At 36.4% G+C, this 27,907-nt stretch overlaps 1 pseudogene; it reads right to left on the reverse strand.

Annotated features, from left to right (window-relative positions):
• Positions 1 to 1,302: 1,302 nt before the first annotated feature.
• On the reverse strand, positions 1,303 to 3,900 carry LOC18594773 (uncharacterized; annotated as a pseudogene).
• Between the last annotated feature and the right edge of the window lie 24,007 nt (positions 3,901 to 27,907).

The following is a 27,907-nucleotide window of genomic DNA, read 5'->3' on the forward strand; positions in this document are numbered from 1 at the left end:
TGGGAAGAATGAATACTTGGTATTTTCTCAAACAAAGTATTTTAACAAGCTGCCTTTTTATATTAATCAGATTACTTGCATAAGTAAAAAATTAAGAGTCATCAGAGCTTTAGCTCAAGTGATGAGGGTGGAGTGGGGATCTGAGGTAAGACTTAATGATTCTCAAGCCCTTCATCTAACTATTGAAGTGAGACTCCATTGGTAGATCTTCAGCTGTCACTCTGTTGTAAGAAAATTTGTACAGCCAATCAAATATATGGAATTAGCTGAATTCCCTTCATCATTCCCTTATTTACTTTTATTATTCTAATATAAGTATAATATTTGAAAAAAATTTTGAACTATTTAAAAAAAATTTAAAATTAATTTGTATTAGTTTATTGAGTTCAATTAAATTTTTATAAATTTATTTTAAATCAAATTAATTCTTATAATTAATCGTTGACTAATTATTATTAATCAAAATATTCATTTAATATTCAAGTGACATTGACATGGAAAGTAAAAATATTACATGGTTATGTCATTATGTTATATTAACATGCTGTATTATCATTTACTATGATATATCAATTATGTCATGTCAAGTCATATAAAAAGATAAGTGACGTTTTGATTAATAATAATTAATCAATAATTAATTATAAAAATTTATTTAAATTAAAATAAAGATATAAAAACCTTAATTTCACGTAATAAAAATATAACAACTTGTTTAAATTTTCCTAAACTTCAAATTCTAAGTAGTTTAAGAGTTTTGTATGGTACATATCAAAAGTGTACGAATGTTCCAAGCCAGTCTTACACTTCTTCTCCGTTTCTACCAGGTGGGACACAATCCCAATTCATTCATCCTGGATCTTCTTTCCAAATGATATATACACGTTATTTAGAACATTGTTTTTTTTTTTTTCAAATTTTGTAATTATTATTTATAAACGATGATTAAAAAGTAATCATATAAAATCATAAATCGAATTAATGAATTGATTCAAAGAAAAAAAATGAAGGTGACGGCAGCCACTTATCATCAGCTTTGATTCGCCCCTACCTGCAAAATTCAACTGGCGCATTCACATTTTAACATTGAAGAAGGCATCAATTTGGATGATCCATGCAAGTTTATACATTTAATAAGCAATACAGATAGCATTTTTACTGTGAATCAAACTGCTCTGAATTCAACACTTTACATATGTTCATACACTCTATATTGACCCTAAGCTGACACTCAATTTTTCCTTGGAATACAAAAATTGGCGCCCCGTCGGGACTCGCTGCCATGGGGTCTTGCCTATTATCTCACCTGTCGGCCGTAACAAAATTACCAGGAGCTGCTAAGAGGTTGAAGCAAGATTGATGCACTAGCCTGCACAGGAACTTAACAAAACTTGGTAGGGAGGGTTTCATTCAGTAGAGCGTGGCTCTGAAGAATTTGACCATTTCAACTGCATGAAACTTCTCTTCCTCCATGGACCCATGTGGAGGTTCTTCTCCTTCATTGACCTTTTGACTGCATCGCACATGACACCAACCATGGCGTTCAGGTAATCAGCTTTGCCTACATAACACTTGGGTAGTTGCTCTACAAGCTTGCTGTACTGATCGCATGCTTTCGCAATCTCGAATTGGTCTCGGAACTCCAATTCGATCACAAACGGGATTTGCTTCTTCTTCCCTTGTGTGCTTGCAATCACCTCAATGTATTCATGTGTACCTAAAAGTCATTAGGTAAATACATAACATAATTAGATCAATATTTTATCAAAATTTATAGCTTGCATTAATGAAATATTTCAAATTCATCACTTTTTCCATCAATGAAATTGAAAATATATCATTATCTTAAAAGACAGTAGTCAATTTCATATCGATATGTATTAAACTACGATAGTGTATTTAAGTGTTAGTACCATTTTCAACGAAATATTTTTTGTGAGGTAAAATTGTGAAGTTTAATGTATTAAACAGATAATATCTTGCAAGTTGATGTGAATCATGATATTTGATAAATTGTGAATATATCAAATCATACAATATTTTGTAGATTGGTGTGAACCGTGACATTCGATAAATTAAATAAAATAAAAATAAATCAATAAAATTCAATATTAAATTAATAATATAATGAGAAATTAACCTCCGAGATACTTTCTGGTGTGTTTCCACTTGGAAACACAGAGAGAGGCATTAAGTCCTCTATCACAAAGCATATTGATTACTCTCTTTCGCAAGCAGTTGCTGCAACCATCAATGCTTGGCTTGGTGCAGCTGCAAAAGTCTGTCTCTCTTGCTACCTCTATGATTCGACAAATTTCTTGTCGTAACTTGGAACCTGTCAACGCATAACGCTCTAGAATTTCCTGAAATATTCAAGCACAAGAGCAAACAGACAAAAAAGAAACAATTATATAAAAGATGAAGAGTCTATTGTTAAACCAAATTTGAACATTTTGATAACGAAATTTTTGCATAAAATTTTGTAATTAATGTGAGAAAGGAATTTTTTTTCCTTAATTTCAAAGTAGTACATTTTTAATTCAAAAGACAAGATTATTAGGTGAAAGACAAGTAGAATATTTGATGTTATATTGGTTCTTTTTACACATAAACAAAAAAAACTTATCTTGGTTCATTCACTCATAAAGGAGAGGAACCCATGTTTGTCCAAGATTATCTCGACCTTAATATCACTTATAGAAATCTCACCTTAATGAAAAATTGAATAAATTCTAATACCACTTTATCATAAGATCACACCTCTAACTCAAAAGGCATGTTTATCATGTGAAAAAAAAATCCCTTACTTGTAAGTTCAAGACTTATATCATCTTTTACTGAAATTCATAACACAATCATTCAACTAATTTTAATATATTGTAATTCCTTTAGTTTGTAATTTATATCTTATAATAAATTATTTTAAGGAATAAATAGTTGTCAAGTTTACAGTCAAAATTAGTCCAAAAGAAGGGATCATCTGTGTATGAAAATAGAAAACAAAAGGCTCTGGTTTATTATTTGTGTACCACACAAAAAATAGGGGCTTTCCTATGTTTATGAAGCTCTGCAACCCAACATGTGCTTTAATTATAAACATTCATTTACAAAACAATCAACACCCCCCTAATTCAGCTCTCTCTCCTTTTTTTACTTTGTTTTCTTTAATTGACTAACAAGTCTCATATGCAGCTAGCTTATGGAAGTAAATCTTTATTGATATTTTGTCTAGTTTCTAGCTAGCTTATGGACAAACCTATCAAAACCATGTCTGCTATTTCAATGAAAGCTGATTCTTTGTCTGCTATTTCAGATTTTTTTTCCCTATGAGTAGTTAACCTTGAAACCAAGTTTACATAAATATCATGAGATGTTTATGAACCCAAAATAGAAAAAATTCATAGAAAAGAAGATGAAAATCCCATTCCCATGGTAATTAAATAACTATGTGGTAGCATGCAATACATCCGGATATAAATATACCTGAAGCAAAGCCTCCTGGGATTCCCAGTACAGGGTACGTTCAATAAGGTCCTTGGATTCATTACCATTTGATCCATAGCCATCAATAGTTTCTTGGTTAAGACAAGCATTGGATTCAGCAAAATTGTTGTTGTTCAGAAACTCTGAAACTTTCTCTTCAAGACTGTAACGAGTTCTTTTTTTAAATGGGCTCCATGCATAAGGCGTTTCTGAGAATAGGCCTCCCTATAATTTTAACTGTTTTTAGTCAAGAGAAATAAAATTTGAACAAAATTGTCATGAAATCGACCTATTGGTTTGGCTCTGTGCCTTAACCCGAAACCTATTAATAGGTCAAGTATGTTTATTTGGTCCATAACCCCTTAGTTTTCATTGACAGACCGTACATCTCCTCAGAAGCAATTCTGTTGAAAGCATTCCTCGCTAGTTCAACTTTCGAGCATTTTCGAAGTGGTTATTATTCGCATAAAAGTGGTTGACATATTGAGCAGTGAGAGGAAGTTCACATTATATGGAGAAAGGTATAATATTTTTTTATTTTATTTTGAACCTTGTGGAGAAATGGTTATTCTTCATGTTTAGGGTTTAGGTTTTTGAGTATAAACCTATACATATTGGTTGTTCATATTGATATTCTTATTGTTTGAAATTGTTGAATATAAACATGAAGGTGGTATTGTTGGTGTTGTTGGGGTCGAAAGGTGACCGGGTATGCGTGACTGTTTGATATGTATGCGTTATGACCATTTGATAGGAATTGGGTTGAGGGTTTAGATATTGCGTGACTGAGGGCTTGCTTACGCATTGTGCGTGACTGGATTTTAGAATGGGGTCACTTAGGGTGTGCGTGATTGCATTAGGGTTTAACATTGCGTGAGTGTTTGATATGTGATTAAGTGACATATTGATAGGTCATTTCATGATAGCATGATTGGATTTTGGCATAGGGTTAGGGTGTGCGTGATTGCATTAGGGTTTAACATTGCATGACTGGTTGATATGTTTTTAGCGTTGCGTGACTTGTTTATAGATCATTGTGTGATTTAATGTTAGTAATTGTGTCACGACCCGGTACTGTTTTCGAGCCCGCGACAACCGCCGCGACGTCCCGATGGACATTCATTGCCCGGAATACCAACCAGAACCTCGCAAGGCTTTAATATCAGTTTTTGCACATCTCCTGTGAGTAACAGTTGTTAAGTATCATGTTTTGAGAGATTATAAACTATTTCCAAACTAAAACAATAAAAAATATAATTTTCGTCTCTCGGGGGTATTTTGGTCATTTTTCCCTAAAAATTTCGAAACTAGCTAATAATGTAGTATGCAAGTGCAAAACACAGATTTTATAAGAAAAAACAAGTTTAGATGTCTAAAACATTCATTTAAGGTGAAATTATGACTATTTGAATATAATAAAAATATTTAATAAAATATTCTATTTTCTTATAAAACAATTTTTGTAGAGTTATTTGTAAGAAATTTTTGTAGTATAAAAGCGAAATAAATTCATACAAACTGTAATACAGATAGTCAAGGTATGTAATTTAATTTACAATAACACGTGGGCCCCCAAATGACTAAAAGTAATGAAGGCTATGAACCTACAGTTTTTGAGGATGCAAGTCCAACTGTAGCCTTCAACGAAATGAGCTATCTACTGACTATCTTGAGCTTGAAAGGGGTGGAAAGGAGGGTGATGAGATTATATAATCCTAATGAGTAAACAAATACCATCTAAAATATCTAAAGCTGAGTAAATGGAGACCATTAAAATAAATGATCATACTGTAATTCATCACCTTTCAACTCATTTTAACCAAATAAAATCAATTCATTTACATTGAGTAATCAACATGGCTTATGAATTTCTTAAAACTTGGCTCGTGCCAAAATTATTCTCATACTCAGTTTTCAAGGATACCTTGGCCGAGGGCTATCCCAACCGAGTCCACCAAGGCTGTTAAAAAGTTATGTACGCATAAATCATGTTTTTATTTTGAAAACATAGCTGTTCCTTGGCGTTGGCTGAGTTCACCCTCACGTGGTGGTTTGGAGTGAAGTGAACTCTAAAATTATACCTCGAGAGTTACCCAACATGCCTCTCGTACCGAGGTAATATATAAAAAGGGTTTACCGTGCCCCTCTCATACGCTAGTCAACAAAAACCCGCTCATTGCAGCAAGCTAAACCCACCATACAATAAAATTCGCGATAGCATGACATGGAAATTATTTTATTTTACAGCCTCTCAAGGCAAATCAACAGTTCATACATTTTTAGCACATTTACCAATTCAACCAGTCATGGCAATATTGCCATAAGCCGATCAATTAGAACTATAAATTTACAACACATCAAGTGGTCTCCAATTACTCTATTTTGAAAGCCATCATTCAATTTCAAGATAATTTATAAAATCATTTCATTTAAACACATTTTGTTTATAAACCTGAAAATTAACCATTTAAACTCATTTTTCATAAAATTCACAAAATCGGATAAAAACATATTTTAGATAATTAAGACGATAATAAGGTTACTCATTGTATCAGGAGTTTGAAATACTCCTATTCTCAGTCCTTTGACACAACGTCTTTACCCTTGTTAGAGGGCTCACCACCTATATACAATACACGACACATAATTCAATATACTGTGTCATACCATTATAAATCTATTTCAGGCTTTAAACTAATGCATGAAATGGAATGCAAATTGTTCGGATTATCGTCTAAACACAATGTTCTACACAAATTCAATTATGTACCTAAATAAAACGGTATTGGCCTAATTCGATCTATCACTCTATTAATTGGCCAATATGTCCAATTCAACTCCAATTAACTCCATTTTTCTTTCAATTCTCCAAACCATCAAACACAAGTCAAATAGCATAAAATTTAGCAAAATCATCTTCACATTTTCTCTTGGGAATTTGGGCCATGGTGGGTGCATCAATACTATGATTTTTCCTACTTGATTTTCTCACCATAATTCATCATTTTCTAACCAATTCACTTGAAATAAAATCAAAATCATCATCAATATTCCACATGGAGAATTCGGCCAATGAGGGTTATGGAAGAACATGAATTTTTCTTGCTTGATTTTCATGCTACACATCACCAATCAACTAAAAACACTAGAATATCTTAAAATCTAATAAAAAAACCATCAAAATCTCTCTCTAAGTGTTCGGCCAGCAAGAGACCCATTATGAAATCATGTGATTCAACCATGGAAAATGCAAAAGAATGTATGGGAAAGGTAGATCACAAGTCAAAATTAAGAAATTTTACCTTTGATTGCTTGATTACTTAAAATCCACCAATTTTCTCTTGAATTTTCACTCTAGGGTTTTTGTTTTTTCTTTTCTTCCTTTTGTTCTTGCTTTGGCCGGCCATAAGAATGAATGTGGAAGAGTTCAAATTGGCTTTATAAAGGAAAATATTAAATGGACAAAAATTTACCATGTGTCACCATTCCATTGGTCCATGTGTCATACTTACCAATTAAGCAATCTCTCTCCACCACTTAAATTTCCTCAATTATCCATGATAATATTAGGTAAAATCCATGTGTTGGACAAGTGTTAGGTGGTGTAAAATTTTTGATTTTGTCCTTGGGCGGCAAAATGACTATTTTACCTCTATGCTCGGAAAAATGTCAAAATTAAAATTTTTCACTTCTCAAACTCAAATTATGTTCTAAATAGTCAATCTTGATCAAAAATTTCATACAACACTCACATCTTAACCTCTGGTGGCAAAATGACCATTTTGCCCCTAAGTCATGAAAATTCCAATTTGATTCCAAATCGGTCCTCGAACTCCGAATCATCATTTTAAGTCATTCTAGGGTTTTAAAATTCTCAATTTTCATTTTAAAATCTCTATTTGGACTAGTTTGAGGCTTAATTCAACTTAATTGTACCATTTGGTACATTGCTGTCCTTTAACGATTTTCGAGGTACCCAAGTAAACAAACATACACTTTTATGTAAGAATGGCATAATAAACATATTGTAGAGTCGGGCTTGACAAATTGCGTGACTAATTAAAAAGGCATTGCATGACCCTTTTTGTATGAAATTGCACTAGTGTCATAATTGTATGAAATTTATCTATATGGCATTGCATGACCGACATTGGGTTCATTTTATATTATTTTGGGTCAATTGTAATGCTTTAATATGTATATGTTGATTTACTTAATAATCCATGCTCGACACTTGTATTAATTATTCTGTTTCAAGGTTGTCTAAAAATAATTTAAATTATTGAGAGGGTTATTTTTGGAGTGAGCTTCTAAGGATGGCTATTTCTTAGAAATTCCTCTTGCTTTTTTGTTAATCTACAATGATGGTATTAACATGACTAAAATGGGAATGTTATCTGTTTTATGTTGCAGATGGCTAGCACAAGAACACAACAGGATAATGTGGAATCTTTGCTTTGTGTGTTGAGACACTAGTGGGGGTTCAACGAAAGCATTAACATCGATTGTAAGTGGTCGCATCTCCATGTAATATGTGAGATGCTGTCCAAAGTAAATGAGTTGGAAAGCTTGAAGAGAACATGCTTTGGTCATATGATGGACGTCGAATCAAAGAAGAGTTTATTTTGCGCCAGTTTTGTGCACAACGTAATGCTATGCAAAAATAATGAACCAGATGCCATTGAGGGTGAGTTATGGTTTGCCATAAGCAGAATGAAGGCCTGATTTTTGAATAAGGAGTTTTGCTTTGTGACAAGACTAAAGTTTGGTGCCCTACCGGCCTTTATTCTCAATCCTTACAAGGCCATCCCTAGAGGAATTCACCTACGATATTAGGGACAGGGGAATGAGGTGAGGATACAAGAAGTTTTAGAGACATTCAAGGGAGGGCAGTTTCAGTAAAAGGGAGATGCGACCAAGATGGCCCTCATCTTGATCGCGAGCAATGTTTTATTCGGTCAAGACTACAGACGATCAGTGATTCCATGGTTGTTGTCGCTGGTCGAGAACTTCGACGATTGGAATGCGTTCCCATGGGGCACATACGTTTGGAGTCTGACCGTTGATTACTTGATAAGGGGCTTCGAACCTCCAGCGGTGGGAGTAGTAGAGAAGAAATGCTACCACCTCTACGGATTTATATGGGCATTTCAGGCAGTGTGCCATACCCTAATGTGTATCATTATTCTTTTTGCATAAGATTTTATGAGGTGAATTCTTTTCGCATAAGATTTTATGAGGTGAGTAAACAATGTTTCACAATTGATGTGCAGTTTTGGGCATTGGAAGCAATTCCTGTAATCCGAAGCTTTTTTGGAAGGCAGTGCCAGTTTGGACAGGTTTGCCCAAGAATGCTTAAATGGTAGTGTGATGCGAGGCCTGCAAGTTTCCATGTCAATATTACAAATTTGGAGAGAGAAGGCAAGGTGAGTAAAGAAACCATATTTTTTTGTTTTATTAAATTTTATTTTTATTGTCATAGGGTAACGAGGGTTACACCTAATGGCAATGTATATTTTGGTGCAGTTGTGCACAACCAGAACATTGGAGCCAACTACGGAAGAGATGTTGACCGCATATTGGGCCAACATTGAGGTTAATATCTTCGAGGGGTAGCAATACATTCCATTATGGAAGTTAAAGGGTTGGTCAAAATTTGGCCCCCAACAAAAGAGGAAGATAATGGACTGCAAAGGGAAAACTACGGTAAAAGGAGGCGTTAAGCTAAGACGCAACACGGACGAAGAGGTCCAATCCCAGTTCGCTGCTGTTGAGGCGCCTGATTATCCTCCAGCGGCTCTTTATGCTGCTTCTCCTGTTGCTCCTCATGCTGCTACTCTTGTTGCAATTATCGTGACTCCTCACGCTGCTCCTCTTCTTACTTCTACTACTACCCCTCATGCTCAGGCGCGCAAACCATCATTGTATCTGTAAATGACTATGAGCATTAAGTGAAAGCTACAACAGATGTGGACACAGTGGAAGAAAGACCTACAGTGATTATAAACGGATATGCAGATGCAGATGTAGATGCATGCAAGGCAGTTGGAGATCCAACGGGCAATGCAGTTAGAGATCCAGCGGGCGATGCAGATGTAAATGCAAATGCAGTCAGTGCATCAGCATATCCAGCAGTCACTGCAAAGGTTGGAGGATCGGATTGTTAGTCGATTGATCGATTGTTATAAGGTATGAGCTTTTTTCTTTTTCATTGTGTGAGTTATAACATGTACGATGTATACACTGTTCTAATGTGTTTGATTTTTTCAACTGTTTAAGGTCGATCGATGGGTAAAGAGGATGGTGCGCGTGACAAAGAGGGCAACGATATTGGGGTTGATCTTGACGATGCAGGTGGGATAAATTAGTCAATTGCATTAGCTCGAAGCTCACCTCCCGCTGGCCCGATCGAACATCATCTTGCTCCTATCCCATCTTCACTAGAGGCCCCCCAACATTGTCAGCGTACACCTTCTCCTGAGGCTCCACCTCTATTTGAGGTCGAAGAGGCTCTTCATCTTGCAAATAGTTGAACTACAACTTCCCCGCGTCATGCTCTTATCCCAACTCCACTAGAGGCCCCTTCTCATGGTGAGATCATACCTTTTCATGAGGCTCCACCTCGACCTTAAGCCGAAGATGAACATATGAGCTTAGCCAACAAATACCTTCAAAGCCTATACATTAACTTGCTATTAGTCCAGTGCAAAGCGAAAGATGATTTGAAGGACAGATATGAGTCCTTTATGAAAAACGAGCAAGCTAGGTAAAATGATAACAATACATGATATTAGGGTTAACGGTTCTAAGGTATTTATTCCATAGACCTTCTGACGTGGGTATTATAAATATGCAGGGTTAACATTTTGGGCATTGAAGGATAGGAGGGCCTTGATTTTTTTCGATGATTGGAGATGCCGACTGAGTTGTTGGACAACCAACACATTGACGAATGCATCAACGTCTTGTGTAAGTGGGTGCGCGAGCATCATCCACAACTCTACAAGTAGAGAATATGCATCGTTAACAGCACATTCTATGTAAGTATATTATATTTTAATAAGTTGTAATTATTCAAATGTATGGGTTTGTATTAGTTAATTGCATCTAACTATTATGCGTAACATAATTGACAGCTTATTTTGGTGGCTGTGACCCAAGAAATGAAGCCTCCCCCGATCGATAAGACATTCAAGGCGAGTAAGGCGATAATGCCAGACCATGTGCTTGAGTATGCGAGGGGTGGGAGTCCTCCATGGGGTTTGCCATGGCACAAGGTTGACTCAATTCTCTTGCTATGCTATTTTGACGACCACTGGGTCATAGTGCACATCAACTTGCTAAATTGGAGTATGACATTAGTGGACTCATCGTATAGTCAGACAGATGCACTAAAGTCTGGCTTGCATGATAAGCAGATGAGTCCACTAACAACATTGTTTCCTATTATATGCCACTAGGTTGGGTACTTTGTTAGCTCGCATTGTCAAAAGTGAGCTTTAATGCGGATAAGGTATAAGTTAAATGCAAAAACCCTAATACAACAAGATTCGCATAGTTGTGAGGATTGGGTTATCACCTCAATGTAGTGATTGATCAGTTTAAAGGATCATACCCTGAAGGCAAACGCCATAGACAGCCTTCAAAAAAAGTTTGCCGTTAAGATTTTTGCAAATAGCATGACTTGTTAAATTTTTTTATTTGTTTATTCTTTTTCAATATGTAAATAACATTGTTCTGTATCATGTCCATATTATTCTTTGTTGTATCATTTACATATTTTTTTTCTTTTTTGTATCATTTAACAAAAAAGAAAAAGGACAATAAGGACAGTTCGGTATTCATTGATGTGATAAGCATACGGGTCCAATAATAACAACATTGTTTTTTTTATTATTCATATCTTAAATTTTGTTAGTATTTTATGCAATTTACATGCCAGCTTTCATGAGTTTGCATATGCCAACCCTCTTTACTTTATAACCTATATGACATGTTGAATTGCATTGCGTGACATAGGGCTGTAACCATTTGATATTGAATTGCGTGAATGGTGGAAATGGAATCGCGTCACTAGTTGATATTGATTCACTTGAGTTTTTGATATGGAATCACGTGACTACTAAATTTTGAATCACGTGACTAGTTAATATAGAATCGCGTGACTAATCGATTTGGAATCGTGTTAACCGTTAAGATTTAAAATCGCATGAGTAGTTGATATTGACTCACGTGAGTAGTAAATATGGCGTAGCGTTACTAGTTATTATGGAATCGTGTGACTAGTTATTATGGAATCATGTGACTAATTGATATTGAGTCGCATGAGTAGTATATATGGAGTGGCGTTACTAGTTATTATGGAATGGCGTGAGTATTTATTATAAAATCACGTGAGTAGGAAATATGGAGTCGCGTGACTAGTTATTATGGAATTGCGATACTAGTTGATAGTGAGTTGCGTGAGTCTAGTTGATAGTGAGTTGCGTGAGTAATATATATGGAGTGGCGTTACCACTTATTATAGAATCACATGACTAGTTGATATGGAATCGCATGACTCACTTATTGTGTGTCATGTTCTTTGAAGAAAGGTAAGCCAATTATGATGGACAATATCAAACCATAATCCAACCCCAAGCACCATCATAACAAAATATCCAGTTGAATACCCTAAACCCTCGACCAGAAGTTACCTTAAACACATGAAAGTTAAAGCACATGTTGAGCGAATTTAAAAAAAAATACCACAAATTGTTTAGTAAACCAATTACAGTATCCCTAATCCAGTTAACCCACAACTCTCAAAATATGAATCTTCATCTGCTATGCTTGACTCAACTAGAACCAATGACAACTGACTTACTTTTTCTCTGAGGTTCATGTAAGAGAAACTCATCTCAAGACTGTTTCTTTTGGTCGTGCTTTTACTGCCCGAGCAGCTGTATCTGTTCTTTGCATTAAAAGATTCTCAACATTTTGAATCCTTAATTCCAATGTGTGCATTCTAGCAGTTTGGTTACTAAGTTTCTCATTAATCCTAACAAGCATATTATACATCACATCATTGGAAACAAGATCTGGAATAACTCTAGATGGACCACTGTATGGAGTATCATGGGTAGGATGAATTGGGTTGCCTTCGGCAGAGTTGAATGGCTCATCAACACTCAAGTCATATCCCTTTTTCATGAGCCATCCAAAAGAGAGATTACGAGGCCTGCGACTGGTCCAATCAGCTAGATATCTATTATTCCATATCCATTTTTTCTTAACTAGAGCTGATATGATGTTTCTGTATGGAAAGGACTTCTCATCCCGTATGGCAACTCTTTTCATTCTGATGATCATATATTATGCAATATTTAGCTAAATTGGGTTCCAATTGATTCCATCATCCATAGATTCTCAGCGCTAACATGTCTTAAACTACTGATCCTTCCCTGTAATGTAAATGCTAGAAAATTATGTACTAGCCTCTCTGGTTCAGAATTCAAATGACGAGCAGAACATGAATTTTCCCTGTATGGTTCTTTTTTGCCTATCACGTGGGCCCATATGGTGATGGGTCATAAAATGGGGGAAGTTTGTATTGTCCCTCTCTGTACACTGTTTTCGAGAGCTTCCCAATATCAAAGGTAGTCACTGTAAACTTTATTCCTTCCAAAAACACGTTCAAAACATATGGGTTAAAATCACTAAGAATTTCAAATTCATTTTCACTCCGGCGTATGCTAGAGTAAAATTCCCTAACAAGAGTCGGGCTATAATCAATAAATGGAAAGGTACTTAGACCCTTAAGTTTACCCATATAAAAAAACATATTTAAGTCACCCTCAAGGTGTACGTTTTCCTTAAAGCTTTCCCAATCTACCACTTTCCCGCACGATATGATGGCATTCTCTATTACCCTATACCTAGCCGCATGTGCATTGTTCCTAAATCGTGAAGACGAGGACAAAGCATTACCTAGTTTAATTGAAAAACCAATTGATGCGGCAGGCAGTTCAAGAGCTAGTTTCCATTTCTTCTTTGATCGTAGACTTGAGTGTTCATCATCACCCATAATTTGGTCACCATAGCCACCGACACTGGGTCTGCTCGAAGATGCGATCATTGCTTAAGACAGTGTAGGACAGTTCAACTTTAGTGGTTGAACTTACAACAAGAGATAGGTTTAAGAGATTTTCATTGAATTATGGTTAGGGTTTAAGGTATTAAGGATACGAGGAGACAAAACAACACCGGTTTGAATAAATTTAGTTGCATTTGGTATATTGCAAGGAATGTGATTACTAGGAATATCACTTTGCAACGTTTGGTATAACCAGGGGAAGTGATGATTACATTGAATGTCAATGTAATTGCTAAGAGGATTACATTGTAGTGTTTGGGAATATAACTTTGCAACATCGTTTGTAAATTGACAAAATTACCTTTATTTATAAAAAATGTATAAGTTCAATAAACTTATAATTTTTAATATAAAATTTGACTTTTCAATATTAATACACTAAAATAATAAATAATCACATTAAAATAAAAACATTAAAATTTTTAAATAATTTTTAAATTCTTGACATGCTTATAAAGTTCATAAATACTTATTATTGTGTAACCTGATTAAAATTAAAAATACTAATGGTATTTTTTGAATTATGACCAGAGTAATGTAAAAATATTATTCAATAATCATGTTGTAGGACTTTCTCTTCACCCTAAAACTAACTTTTGATATTTTTGCATTAGTTGGATGTGAAACATTGTTCTTTGACCTCCACATGATAGCCTCTAGCATACAATTCGAAACAAAATCTATCGATAGTTGTAGGCGTATGCTGGAAGATGAAACGACATGTATCGATATATTTAAAATCTATTGATAGATTATTCGCTCATAGACTACCCATGCCGCTGCCTCGTTCTCAGCATCGATGCCTCTAAAACCCTCTCACCCTCAAAACCTCTGAAGTTACTTGTAAATTTGTTCAACCCTAAACTGTTTAAAGGGTTTTCCTATCAACTTTCGCCTAAGAACTCACAAATGAACCGAACTCATTTTTTGATTTTGTCGATTAAATCATATACGTCATCCTCTTTGATGTCTTTATGGAATCATTTTGCCTTAAAACACCCCAAGCCTCTAAATTTCCTAATTTCAAAAAATGAGTTGCAGAACTAAACGCACCAAGGTGACTCACAATAGTGGTTCAAGCAGCTCTGCTCGTGCGGAAACATCGTCAGCCTTAGTAGTGAGTTCTTTTTTGTAAAATTTCACTCATCCATCGCATGCTAAGAAATTCAATGCCAATTTTGCCAAACGCAAGGTAATGCCCAGACGTATAATTGACTTTGATTATTTAAAGTCTATTGATTTCCCATACCTTGCAAACTTTGAAAATTTAGGGTGGACACATTATTTACAATTGAACAAGAAATACTATGAGAATTTGGTCCAGATTTTTTACTTCAATGCAAAAAAAAAAAAAAAACAAAATGCTGAGTCGAAAACAAGTCAGCTAGTAAACCATGATGATACGTTTGTCACCCACGTCATGGGACAACGGATCCTTGTTACTCGTGAGTTGATAGAATGAGTCCTTCACCTTACTTCGGTCCAAGAAGATCTTCGCTATGTCTTTGATAATGGGAACCTTTGGACAGCGTTTATCTACCCTCCACCAAATGAGAAAGGCAGTGCTAGTTGCACAAGGCTATGTTTCTTTGATCGAGTCTTGCACCTCATCATCACTCACACTATCTGTCCTCATGGCTCGAACTACTCGATTGTCACTACAAAGGACCTTTGGTTCTTATTTAACATCAAATTAAACCACCTTATTGACCTTGGTAAATTCATCATGGATGAAATGCTTCGGACCATTCAAGGTGGCATTAAAAGCCTGCTTTACGGCATGTTGATCAGTGAGATCATAGACTACTTCAAAGTTGACACTCATTGTGATCAGCTCAAAAACCATACTTTGTTCAATCCTATCGGTAAGCATAGTATTAAAAAGCTAGGTTTTGAGTTTAGAAACAATAGTTGGGTTAGGAAGAGGGCAGTCGATAACTCGAAATTGGATAAGCAAGGGAATGAGGGTGAGCTGAGTGCGTATCCTACGGGCTCATCTACTGCTCAATCTAGTACACCTATTTCCACCACATTCGATGTTGAGCAAGCTTTCACTAGATTCCTCTCATTTTTGGAAACAATGGACTCTAGGTTGAATGCTCATATGGAATTGTTGGAGGTGCAGAATCATGAGATGTTGCAGCGCTAAAAAGACTTGGGGGATCAATTTCACTCCCAATTTCCACCACCATCATGAGTTCTCACTGCATACGTTTGTTCTACTTAGTTTTTGACTTTAATGTTTTTTTATGTATCGGGTACATTGAACTATTACTGCTTGCCATGCTTTTATTTGAGTTTATTTCACTTGATTGATTGTCTTTTGTTTATCTTATGCCCTTCATGTGATGGTTTAAGGGGACATTAGTTTATGATGTTATCAGCTGATTTTTTCCTGGATTGAAATTTACTTTTGTCCAGGCCCCTGAAATGAATTGCACAGATTTTGAGGGTGTTTCAGACCCTACGTTTGAAAAACAATCAACAATGCGCAGCCCAAACCGTTTGAAGTTGTAATCTATCGATAGGTGTTCATCATCTATCGATAGATGTCGTCATTCATCGATAGATTAACAACATCTATCGATATATTCACATGGCCAAAGAGTGAAGAATGAAACTCAAAACCATGAACATCTATTGATAGATTACATCATATATCTGTATAATGTTCAAGTATTTTAATTAGAACTGACTCATATATCGATGGTTCATGGTATCTATTGATAGTTTTCCACACGCAAGTGTAATACCCCACACTTTAATATGGTGGCTAATTGTGAAACCTAGACCTCCATAGATGCACGATTAGAGGTAGACTGTTGAGTGCATCAAATTCACATATTTAATGGGAGATTAAATACCTAATTAGTCTAAGTTGGATTAGATTTAGGATTGAATTTATGTATTTTTATTTATTTTATTAGTTTAGTTTAATTTATGTCTAAATGTTTATTTTGAGTTATTGATGCTAGTTTTACATTATTTATAATTATTTTATGTTTTTATAGGAGTAGGATCAAAAATAATTTCAATTGGTGAAGAAAGGTGCATAATTAATTGTTGCTCTATTTGTATATGTTTAGGTTTTTCAAGCATATCTCCCACTACAGAAGTTCAAACAACATGATTTTTAAACCATTAGAAAGCTAAGAGGGAGGGATACAACTTTGATGTTTACCATTTTGCCCAGTTCTGATCGAAAGGTAGTCAAAATATTTGTTAAAGTGAAATCACTACACTAGAAGAATAAAAAGGGGCATTTTTATAAATTATGTGAAACTTTGATTGACTTTAGAGATAAATATCTAATTTTCCAACAGCTTCTTCTCCTTCTTCCCATCCCTTTTCCCCATCTCAAGTTCTCCACCTTCCATGGCAACCTCTCTAGAAACCTCCATGATTTTTCTCATGATAACCCCAAATCTTATGTTTTTATATACCTTGTCATAAGATTTTCCATACTCTTTCATTTTTACACCTTAAGAACCCTTAAAAGTCTTTCCTCCATACTTTCTCTCACTAGCTAGACATTTTAAAGAGAGAAAGAGAGAGACTCCCCATAATAGCTTGACAAACTCTTGAAAAGGAATTCAACTACAAAACCACTAAGGTGAGTAATGAGTTAGATTTGATTTTTGAGTTATTGATAATGGCCAATAATTAGATTTGTGGGCTGATTTATTATTGAAGGTTATTTAACCATGTCTAGTGTGAATAATGACTACTTAAATGGTAATTGGAAGCTAATTAGGAATAACTAGTAAAACTTGATTTAGGAAACAACTTTTGGAATAGTCTTTATGTAAATTGAGTTGGTGTGATGCTATTGTGTGTGATAGATTCCAACAAGACTCCACATCTCCATTCGGAGCATTAGACGCAGTTAGAGTCGATCAAAGCATTAACAAAGACACAGTGAGTGAACTTGCATTAAAATGTTTTGGAATAAATGATTATATGCTTAATTGAGCCATTTGAAATATGTTATTGGTTTTTCTTTAAAAATTTCATGGGAACAAGCCCTTGATGAAACGTTTTTATGTAGTGAAATATGAATGTGATGAATTCATGTGTTTCTACGTTATGTTGATATGTATGTTATGCATTGAATGATGTTATTATGTGATAATTATGACCCAACTATGTGCGATGTAGGAGTGCACATGAGCTGATCATGGCCCAGCCATGTGCGGTGTAGGAGTGAGCTAATGATGACCTAGGTATGTGCGGTGTAGGATTGCACATGAGCTGAGAGAGAGTTGGGGTGATGCCGGTGGTTGTACGTATGTTTCTATATGTTATATGCATTGATTATTGAATGTTAAAAAAAATTTGAGAAATGCTTTCCAATTGATTTTCACTGCAGTAAAAATGGATTTTCGTTGTGCTAAGAAATTTAGCTAAATTGCATTGTTTTCAACATAAGTGCATCATGTTTTCTAAAACTTCCCGTATTGATGCTTGTTCCCTTCTTATGTTCACTCACTGAGTTTATACTCATTATTTTCAATTTCATGTTTTAGCTTTCAAGTTCGAAGGTAATTGGATTTATAGGCCGAGATGCCTCCTCTTATCTATTTTTCGGTAGGTCACCCTGACACTAAATGTTAGCACCCACGCCCAAAGTCACACCACTGACGGTCAAGGTCTTTGTATATGCACATATATGTTTAATGTGAATTGTTAAGATACATTTGACAAACTATCTATGTATATTTTGATTTATGATGCCAATATGAGTATTTACTTGGGTTTTATGAATTGCCTTCGAAGAAATTGGCATTTGAACACTATGAAGTATAGATCTTAAAGGAATATGAATGATAGATAGACTAATGTACAAGTTCATATAGGAAGGCTTGCTTGGGCCTAGTGGGTTGTGCCTATTGGATCTCCTTGCGTCAGTCATTGCCCAGGAATTGGCCTGTGGCAAAGGTGGTATCAAAGCTTTAGGTTTAGTTGAATCTTAGGGATTTTTGTGTATCAGAGGAGTTGTGGGAGTCTATGTAGAGTTTCATCCTTGGATTGTGGGTGCGCAATGCAAGCTAAGGACGGGAGGCTACATAGGCCCCTAATTCTTTATAAAACCTACCTATTCCTATGATGTATAAATGGTTAAGTAACCAATGCTCAATTCCATATAGGTTTGAAGGTGCGCCTGTTGCACACGCCATGTCTAGAAAAGACGACAGTCCCGATGCCCCTCATAGTGCTAGCGAGGGATCATTAGATTCCACTGCCAGGAGCCAATGGCACCCTGATCTAGGTAGTCCGGAAGGTGGCCCATCTCGGATTCCTATTAACTAGATTCCACTAGAATTGGAAGAATAGTTTCGTAATAAAGAAAGCCTTGAGAATAGTGAGAGCTTTGAAAGTGAGAACAACTCTGACATTCAAAAAGATGTAAGAAATTTCCTTTTGGAAAGGTTTGAGGAATGTCATAAGAAAAAGACGAAAAAGGCAATTGCAAAGGGAAATATTCATCCTAGGAAGGTGTCAGCTGTCCAAGACTTTCCCCTAGGTTGTGGGAGAGGTGCTTTGCCTGTGAGTAGGGAAAAATGCATAAGAATGCAGCAAGCTTGGATTAAGGCTAAAATGTAGAAGTCTCAGAAAGTAGAAGACCCGAAAGAGGATTCGTCGTTGTGCTCGGATCAAGGCAATGATGATCCTAAAGACACTTAATATTTTCATTGAACTATGTCTTACTTTAAGTATGAGTAAATGCGGTGTAAACTAGGTAGTAGTAGTTGTCTATACAAAAGACTTAAGAGTTTGGCTTTTATTTTTGTGTGACTCGAACGGATTATGAATTAGCTGTTTAAATGACTTGGTGCATATGGGAATCTTTTGGTGTGACAAAGGTGGACTAACAATATAATTTTTGAGGAAAGATATGCACCCTAGTGGCATGATTAGTCACCTTAGGCAATTATTGAAGGTTGATGTAGAAAGTCATTAACAATTCAAGCAACTATAGGACCTGGCGATAAATATGTTTTGTTGTACTGTGAAATGGTTACCAATAAACGTGATGGACTTTTGAGTGGTAACCCTAGATTTTTGACAAGGCGTAAAATGCCATTTGAACTGATAGCGTTTATTAGAAGTTATCATTTATCATGGTATGTGGGTTGTTGGCATGATTCTAAATGCAAGGATAAATAAATAAAATCATAGTTTATGGAGTAAGTTGAATCAAAGAAGTTGATTTTTGAGTAAACACATTGAACTAGGCGACTATGTTATAATAAGCAGGTTTAATGTGTTGTAACTGCATAGGATATCGTGAAAAAGCATGGTAAGGTAAGTAATCAATCATGAAAATATGAATTTTGAAATCTCAATTGCAGTTACAATTCAAAAGGATATGAAAGAAATCAATGAGGCTATAGGTGGCATGGTTAACGTGATTGAGTAAAGGGTTGTAAAATTTAAGTATGGAGGGAACTACAAAATGATGCCATGATGTTATAAGATGATAATTTGGTACAAATATAGACCAATGGAGGCAAATTATGGAACTTGGAAAAGGTGAATTCCTTATTTAATAAGGATTATGAGTATAAAGTGTGGAAAAAAGATGAACTATTTTCTTGATCATTTGTACTGAAAGTCAATGAACTATTTGAGTTACGAGAACAGAAAGACAATTAATTATGAATGGTATGGATTGTGGGATGCCAAAAACAAAATGAATAATTATGTGTGCAGTGATATATATATATATATATCTATTGTGAATTCATTACACCATATGAAAATGATGTCTTAAGATGGGACTCAGTGACTAATGATAAGTGTTAAAAGATAATATGAGTTGAAAGTATTAACTTGGCTTAGTGCATATGACAAGTGAAAAGAAGATACACATGCTTATGGAAATTGTGGTAAGAGCTTAAAGGAAAGCCATATGGTTGAGAAGGATGAAAGTAGCAACTTTGAAGGTAGGAGAACTTCCTTGTGGAAGAACTTTCTAGTAGTTACACCACCACAACACTAACTGTCCAACGCCATAATGGTAGGAACATCTCCTGTATTGAACGTATGAGCAAAGGGTTGTAACCCGATCCTTGGGAACTCTTGCATGTGAACAGTGGCGAAGCATGACTCTCCGCCCAAGGGCTTATAGAAGAAAGGGCTAGACAAAGAGGTGGAGCTGCCTTATGAGTGCTTTGATAGGTACCTTTTTGTGAGACCTTGACCTTTATAGACTTGTAAAGGGAAGTATACGCAATATCCCTGATCAGGGGTAATTTCGTCATTTCCTTAGTAAGCCAATAAAAGTAATATTTTTAACAATATTATAGCCTAAGTAGGCCTAAGGCATAAATGGATGGTGAAATTAGGGGTAAAATGGAAAGGAAACCAAAATTTTGATGATTTTCACGGTAGGGGCAAAATGATCATTTTTCACCTCGTGTTAAAATTGTAAGTTTTCATGAACCCGAGCATGTCTAGACCATTATGGACCTTGTCGCAGTATCAAAAGAGCAAAAAGATTTCATAAAGGGTTGGAGAAGAGTAAGTTAATTGGTGGAGGGGCAATTTGGTAATTTCAAGGTAATGGATAAGATTGGCTATAAATATCTTTCTTCCAGCAGCTTCTTCTCCCATTTTCCAGCAGCTTGTCTTCTTCTTCTTCTTCTCTTTCACGTTGCTTCCAACCTCCATGGAAGCTTGATATGGAGCTTGCATGATTTTCTCTCTCTAGCTCTAGTTTTCATACTTTTGAGCCCTTTTGACTAGAACTCTTGTATTCTTTCACTCTCTCACTTCAAAACCCTTGATAAATCTTATTTCCATACTTTCTCTCACTAGTTGGGCATTCTAGAGAGAGAAAAAGAGAATTATCCCATTGATTTGGAAGCTATTGGAAGAGAATTCGACTACAAAGGAGCCCTAGGGTGAGTGATGAACTAAGCTTGATTTTTAGCTGTGAATAATGGCTAGTAATTTAGATTAAGAGCTGTTTTATTGTTGAGTATGTTCATTACTTTTTTAGTGATTAAGATAGTGAACATAGATAGCCATTTAATGTTACAATTGAAAGCTAGCTAAGAGATAGCTTTTAGGGTTCATAGTGTGTGAATTGACCTATTGCTTATGCTAATGTGATCCTAGGTTCTAATGAAGTCTCATCCTTCCAATTGGATCATTAAGGGAATTAGAGTCAACTAAAGGCTCAACAGTAAATCGGTGAGTGGACTGCCTATCAAAACTATTTTGGGAATGTGACTGTTTTGTACAAATTTTTCATTGGTGCCGTATTTCTCGCTGCAGTGAGAATCATTTTCGCTACAGCGAGAAACTCTCGGGTTTGGAGGGGTAGATTGGCCAAAAACTCGCAGCAGTGAGAATGTATTTTCGCTGCAGCGAGAATGACACTGTAGCTTCTCGCTGCAGGGAGAAACTTTCTGCTTCTGGGTTGCAATTTCGCTGCAGCAAAATTCATTCGTCGCTGCAACGAGAAACTTTCTGTTTCTGGGTTACAATTTCGCTGCAGTGAGATTCAATCTCGCTGCAGCGAAAAACTTTCCGTTTTGTCTCCTATCTTGTCCAATTGCTGCCCTATTTTTAACTTCTTTGCTACCATATCTGAGCATGGACTTCCAACATTAAGGACTAAATGAGTTAAGTTTAAAATGAGGAGATTTAGTGAGAAACCCTCAACCAGTTGAAAAACACTCGTTCGGCTAATAACTTAATGCCAACGTCGCTGCAGCAAAAATTCATTACGCTGCAGCAAGAATGCCTTTCTGCTGCAGTGAAGAGTCCTTGTCGTATTTGACTTGCTTGCATATTATTGAAGCTCTCATTCTTCAAATGGCTCTGTGAGACCCTGTCAAGCTCGATTAAAAGACGGTATTGTATCGAGTGGTACAACTAAGTTAAATCGAGCCTTGAACTAATTCAAATAGAAATTCTAAGAGGAATTTGAAAATTTTAAAACCCACAGAATGGCTTAGAATAGTGATTCGAAGTTTAAGGTCTAGTTTAGAGTCCATCAGGAAAATTGACCGATTAGGGACAAAACGGTCATTTTACCATTTGATGATAAAATGGAGATTTTTAGCCAAGATTTGATCACATTTGACCAAGAATAATTATATGAAATATAATTATGATTATTGGAGTATAAAATGATGTTTAGCAGTGAAAAATTGTGATTCTCGGTATTTTTGGAGCACAAGGGCAAAATGATAATTTTGCCACTAGAGGACTAAACGAAAATTTTTATAAAACGATTGTTTTTCCCATTTGGTTAATATTGATCAATATTAGTGTTATTTGAGGTTGAAAAGTAGAAATAATGTGATTCCGGTACATTTTAGAGTATAGGGGTAAAATTATAATTTTTTGCCCCAAGGGTAAATCGGTAAATTTTTCGCCCAAGCACTTGTCAAGACCAAGGGATTTTAATTGTGGTGGGATTGGATAAATACCAGAATATTTGTGGTGAAAAATTAAAAAGAAAAAGTCAAAAAGTTAAAAAAAAATGTGCCAATAAGCATGTGGCACGTAGCATGCTTGATTATTTTATTATTTTTTATATAAATCAGCCCATTAAATCCCCAATTCTCTCACCATATTCGGCCTAGGCAACCAGCAACAAGAAAAAAGGAATAACAAAGGGAAAAACAAGAAAACTTAGGTGGAAATTCAAAGAAAAAGTGAAGAAATCAAGGAAACAAGCTAGGTAAGTTAAAATTTCTTTAATTCTCCTTGATACCTAGCTTACCCATTCTTTTGTTCTTAATTTCCATGATTGAATATTGAGTTATTATGATGAATTCAATTCTGAAAAATAGATATGGAAGAGGAATTGTGTTGGAATAATTTGATTTTAGACTATGTTAGTGTTTAAGGATAGTTAAGCATGGTTATGAACACAAGCACAAAACAAATATTCAATTTCTCTAGGGTTCCTTGTTGGTCGAACCATGAGGGCTGAATATCAATGGGGGATTATTTTTATTTCAAGGAAAATGGCTTGGAAAATGATGAATTAAGGTGAAACGGTTATGTAGAAAAAAAATTTCGGTGCTAGTGCACCAAATGATCGAATTTTTTTATAAGGAACTGTGAGGGTTCTAATGCTGAATTTGGCTTTATTTAAATGGTAAGTGGTAAATTAAGGTATTAGAGGAGAAATGGATTAATTTGGAGGTGATTTGGACACAATCGTCAATTAATCGGGTGATCGGTCGAATTTAATCGATATCGCGATTAAGTGGTAATCAGACGTATTTTTGCATTTACATATCAAGCATTAGTAATTTAAATTAGTTTATATCAATTTAGGGACAATATAGTAAATTCCTCGACTTTGTTATTTGTCAAGGTAGTGAGATGTCCAGAAAAGGCAAAGGAATTACGCTTGAGGACTATTAGTCCAAGTGCACCCGAAATCCGGATTTTTGACACTTGTGAGTGGACTGCCTTCAAAACTTGTTTTGGGAAATATAATGTAATTGCCACCCATTTGAATGAATTATCAAGTTTTTCATGAAAACAAGTGCCTTGGGAACAAGCTTTTGAAAAATGGTTTTATTTTGTAATATGTGATTGCCATGGATTCATGCACTATTGTATTATGATGATATATATATGTGTGTATTGTGCATGATGAATGATATTGTATATAATGACTATAACCGTGTGTGTGCACGATGTGGAGAATGCACATGCCGGTGATGATGGTGGCGTGAGAGATAGATGATGATAGTGCCCGTGTGCATGATGTGGGGGGATCTACACGATGGCACTGATTCTGCACGATGTGGGGGCATGCACACGATGGTGCCGGCTATGTGCATGATGTGGGGGGATGTACATGAGCGGGGTGTGATTATGATGATGTTCATGTATATCCATGTAATTATGCACATCTAGACTTATGAAATGAAAACTTATGAATGCGATATATGATTGACATATATGAGAAATTTGATACATTGCACTTTGGGAATTTTCATGTGTTGTATGTTTATTGTGTTGGTTTAGCAGGATGGCCTTTTTGTTGAGTGAAGGAAAGCTTTTCTCTTGTTGTTTTGTTTTCACTGCAGCGAAATTCATTCTCTCTGCAGCAAGAAACTCTCGGGTTGGAGGGGTTTTTAATGTGAATGGAACTAAATTGCGTTGTTTTGAAACAAGTGCATCATGATTTTAAATTCTCCCTTGTTGTTGCTTGTTCCATTCCTTGTTCACTCACTGGGTTTATACTCACCATTTTCAAATTCATGTTTTCAGATCACGAGGCAGCTAGTAACTAGGACGAGGTGTCCTTGTAGACCTGTGTCCATCTTTTGGTAGGTGTCTCGGCATTCGGTAGCTGTATGTTCATCCAAGTCACTCCGCTGGAAGTCGAGGGTTATTTTGTTTTGTATAGACGAACTTAATGTAAATTATTAGAATACATGTTGTAGACATTGTATGTAAATTTTTAAGGAGTAATGCCAGTACGAGTTGGCAATGTATATCACTATTTTGATTCAAAGTTATGAAATATGACTTAGTGATATTAGATGGAATTATAAGTAAGATAAATAATAGGCTTTGCTTGGGTTTAGTGGATTACGTCCGTTGGACCCTTGCGCCGGTCATGGCCCAAAATTTGGGTCGTGACAATGTTGGTATTAGAGCCCTAGGTTTGTCTAGGTCATATAACTTCCTTTTGTTGGTCCAGCGGAGAGTCGGGTCTTGATGTGGGAACTTCAGTTGTAAAGTGTGAACCGCGGCACATTTTACAACCAAATGACCGCATAGATTCCCTATCTTAGAAACCACCTTTGCCTTAAGTATGATTATAATATGTGTTTAATATAAGGTGTTTGCTCTTGTCTAGGTGAGAATGCCGCCTAAAACATGAGCCGCCTCAAGACGAATGAGGGAGCAAGATGCTCCTATTGAGATGGCAGATAGGCCACGGGCATCCACCCGGAGAGGCCAAGGTAGACGTGGCAGGGCCACTAGGTCGGTGAGGCCGGATACGCTTGTGAGTAGGCAAGATGATGGATAGTCCTCAGGTGATGTAGATATACACCCAGCTAGGGGTATTACTATTGAGGATTTGGCGACAGGCCTACAGGGAGTTAACCGGGTTGTAGAGATGATGGCGACCCGTATGGAGGATATACAGAGGGTAGTAGAGGGGAGACCTACAGTACAAGAATCTCCTAGCTTTCAAGGACAGGCCAATCACCAATATCTTGAGGTTGAGAGGGGTCACTTAGAGATTTCTCTTCTCGATTTCCTAAAGCTTAAGCCTCCATCATTTTCAAGTTCTGATGCATCAGAGAAACCCCAGGTTTCATGGATAAGATGGAGAAAATATGTAAAGCTTTGGGATGCTCTAGTGTTCGATCAGTCGAGTTAGCCACTTTTTGATTAGAAGATGTGGCGCAAGAGTGGTATAGCTCTTTGTGTAGAGGTAAATCGACGGATACAGCGCCATTGGCTTGAAGTGAGTTTAGTGTAGCCTTCTTGGATCAGTTCCTACCATTCAGTGTACGTAATGCTAGAGCTAGGGAGTTTGAGACTTTGGTAGAGACTTCGAGTATGACGGTGTCAGAGTATGACATCAAGTTCACACAGTTATCTCGGTATGCTCCCTACCTCATTTCTACTGAGGAGATGAAGATTCAGAGATTTGTGGATGGGTTAGTAGAGCCACTATTTAAGGCTGTGGCATCTTGAGATTTCACTACCTATTCTGCAACAGTAGATTGTGCTCTGCGCATTGAGATGAGGACTAGTGAGAGTAGGGCTGCGAGGGATAGAGCAAAGAGGGACAAGACAAAGGGTTATCAGGGCCGTAGAGATTTCAGCAGTGATGGTTCTTCTTCTAGCCGTCAAGGTCCACAGAAGGATTCACGATTATCCCAGCAGAGGAGTGACCTACCTAGTGCTAGTGTTGGGACGGGACAGAGAACTTTAAATGCTAGGAGGCAACAAGATTCGAGACAGAGTAGTCAAGTTATCCACCCTTGTAATATTTGTGAGAGGAGACATAGTGGACAATGCTTACGTACTGCGGCAGTTTGTTATGGGTGTGGCCAACTCGGGCACATTAGGAGGAATTGTCCGATGGCTCATCAATCACAAGATTCTACACGTGGTTCCACCCAGCCAGCTTCGTCTGCTCCTTCAGTTGCTGCCTCATCTGGCCAAGAGGCTAGTGGATCGAGAGGTAGAGGTGCTGGTACTTCCTCTCAGGGTAGGCCATCTGGGTCCGAACATCAGAGTTTTGTTGGTAGAGGCCAGGTGAGGGTGTTTGCTTTAACACAGTAGGAGGCCCAAACAACCAATGCCGTGGTCTCAAGTATTCTTTCAGTTTGTGATATGAATGCTCGAGTCTTATTTGATCCTAGTGCTACCCATTCTTTTATCTCTCCATGGTTTTCATCTCGGTTGGGTAGAGATCGTGTTAGGAGAGAGGAACAATTAGTGGTGTCTACTCCTTTAAAGGAGATATTTGTGGCCGAATGGGAATATGAGTCCTGTGTAGTACGAGTCAAGGATAAAGACACTTTGGTGAATTTGGTGGTGTTAGACACCTTAGACTTTGATGTGATCTTGGGGATGAATTAGTTATCACCTTGTTATGCTAGTGTGGACTGTTATCATAAATTGGTTAGATTTGATTTCCCCGATGAACCATCATTTAGTATTCAGGGGGATAGGAGTAATGCTCCAACTAATTTGATATCGATCATTTATGCCAGAAGATTATTACGGTAGGGTTTTATAGGTTACTTGGCTGTGGTAAGAGATACTAAGGTGAAGGTTGGAAATGTAAGTCAAGTGTCGGTGGTGAAGGAGTTCGTGGATGTATTTTCCAAGGAGCTACCAGGTTTACCTCCCGAGCGGGAGATTGAATTTTGCATAGATTTAATTCTCGACACTAGACCTATATCCATACCCCCATATAGAATGGCACCGGTAGAGCTTAAAGAGCTTAAGGATCAATTAGAGGATTTGTTGGATAAAGGCTTCATCTGTCCTAATGTATCCCCATGGGGAGCACCGATGTTATTTGCAAAGAAGAAGGATGGGTCACTTAGGCTGTGCATTGATTATCGACAGCTTAATAAAGTGACGGTGAATAATAAGTATCCTCTCCCAAGGATAGATGATTTATTTGATCAACTACAAGGAGCACAATGTTTCTCTAAGATAGATCTGCGATCTGGGTACCATCAATTGAGAATCTGAAATGAAGATATACCCAAGACCGCATTTCGAACAAGATATGGGCACTATGAGTTCTTGGTGATGTCATTTGGG

Source organism: Theobroma cacao, chromosome 7, assembly GCF_053813885.1.
Source record: "Theobroma cacao isolate CCN51 chromosome 7, ASM5381388v1, whole genome shotgun sequence".
NCBI lineage: Eukaryota > Viridiplantae > Streptophyta > Magnoliopsida > Malvales > Malvaceae > Theobroma > Theobroma cacao.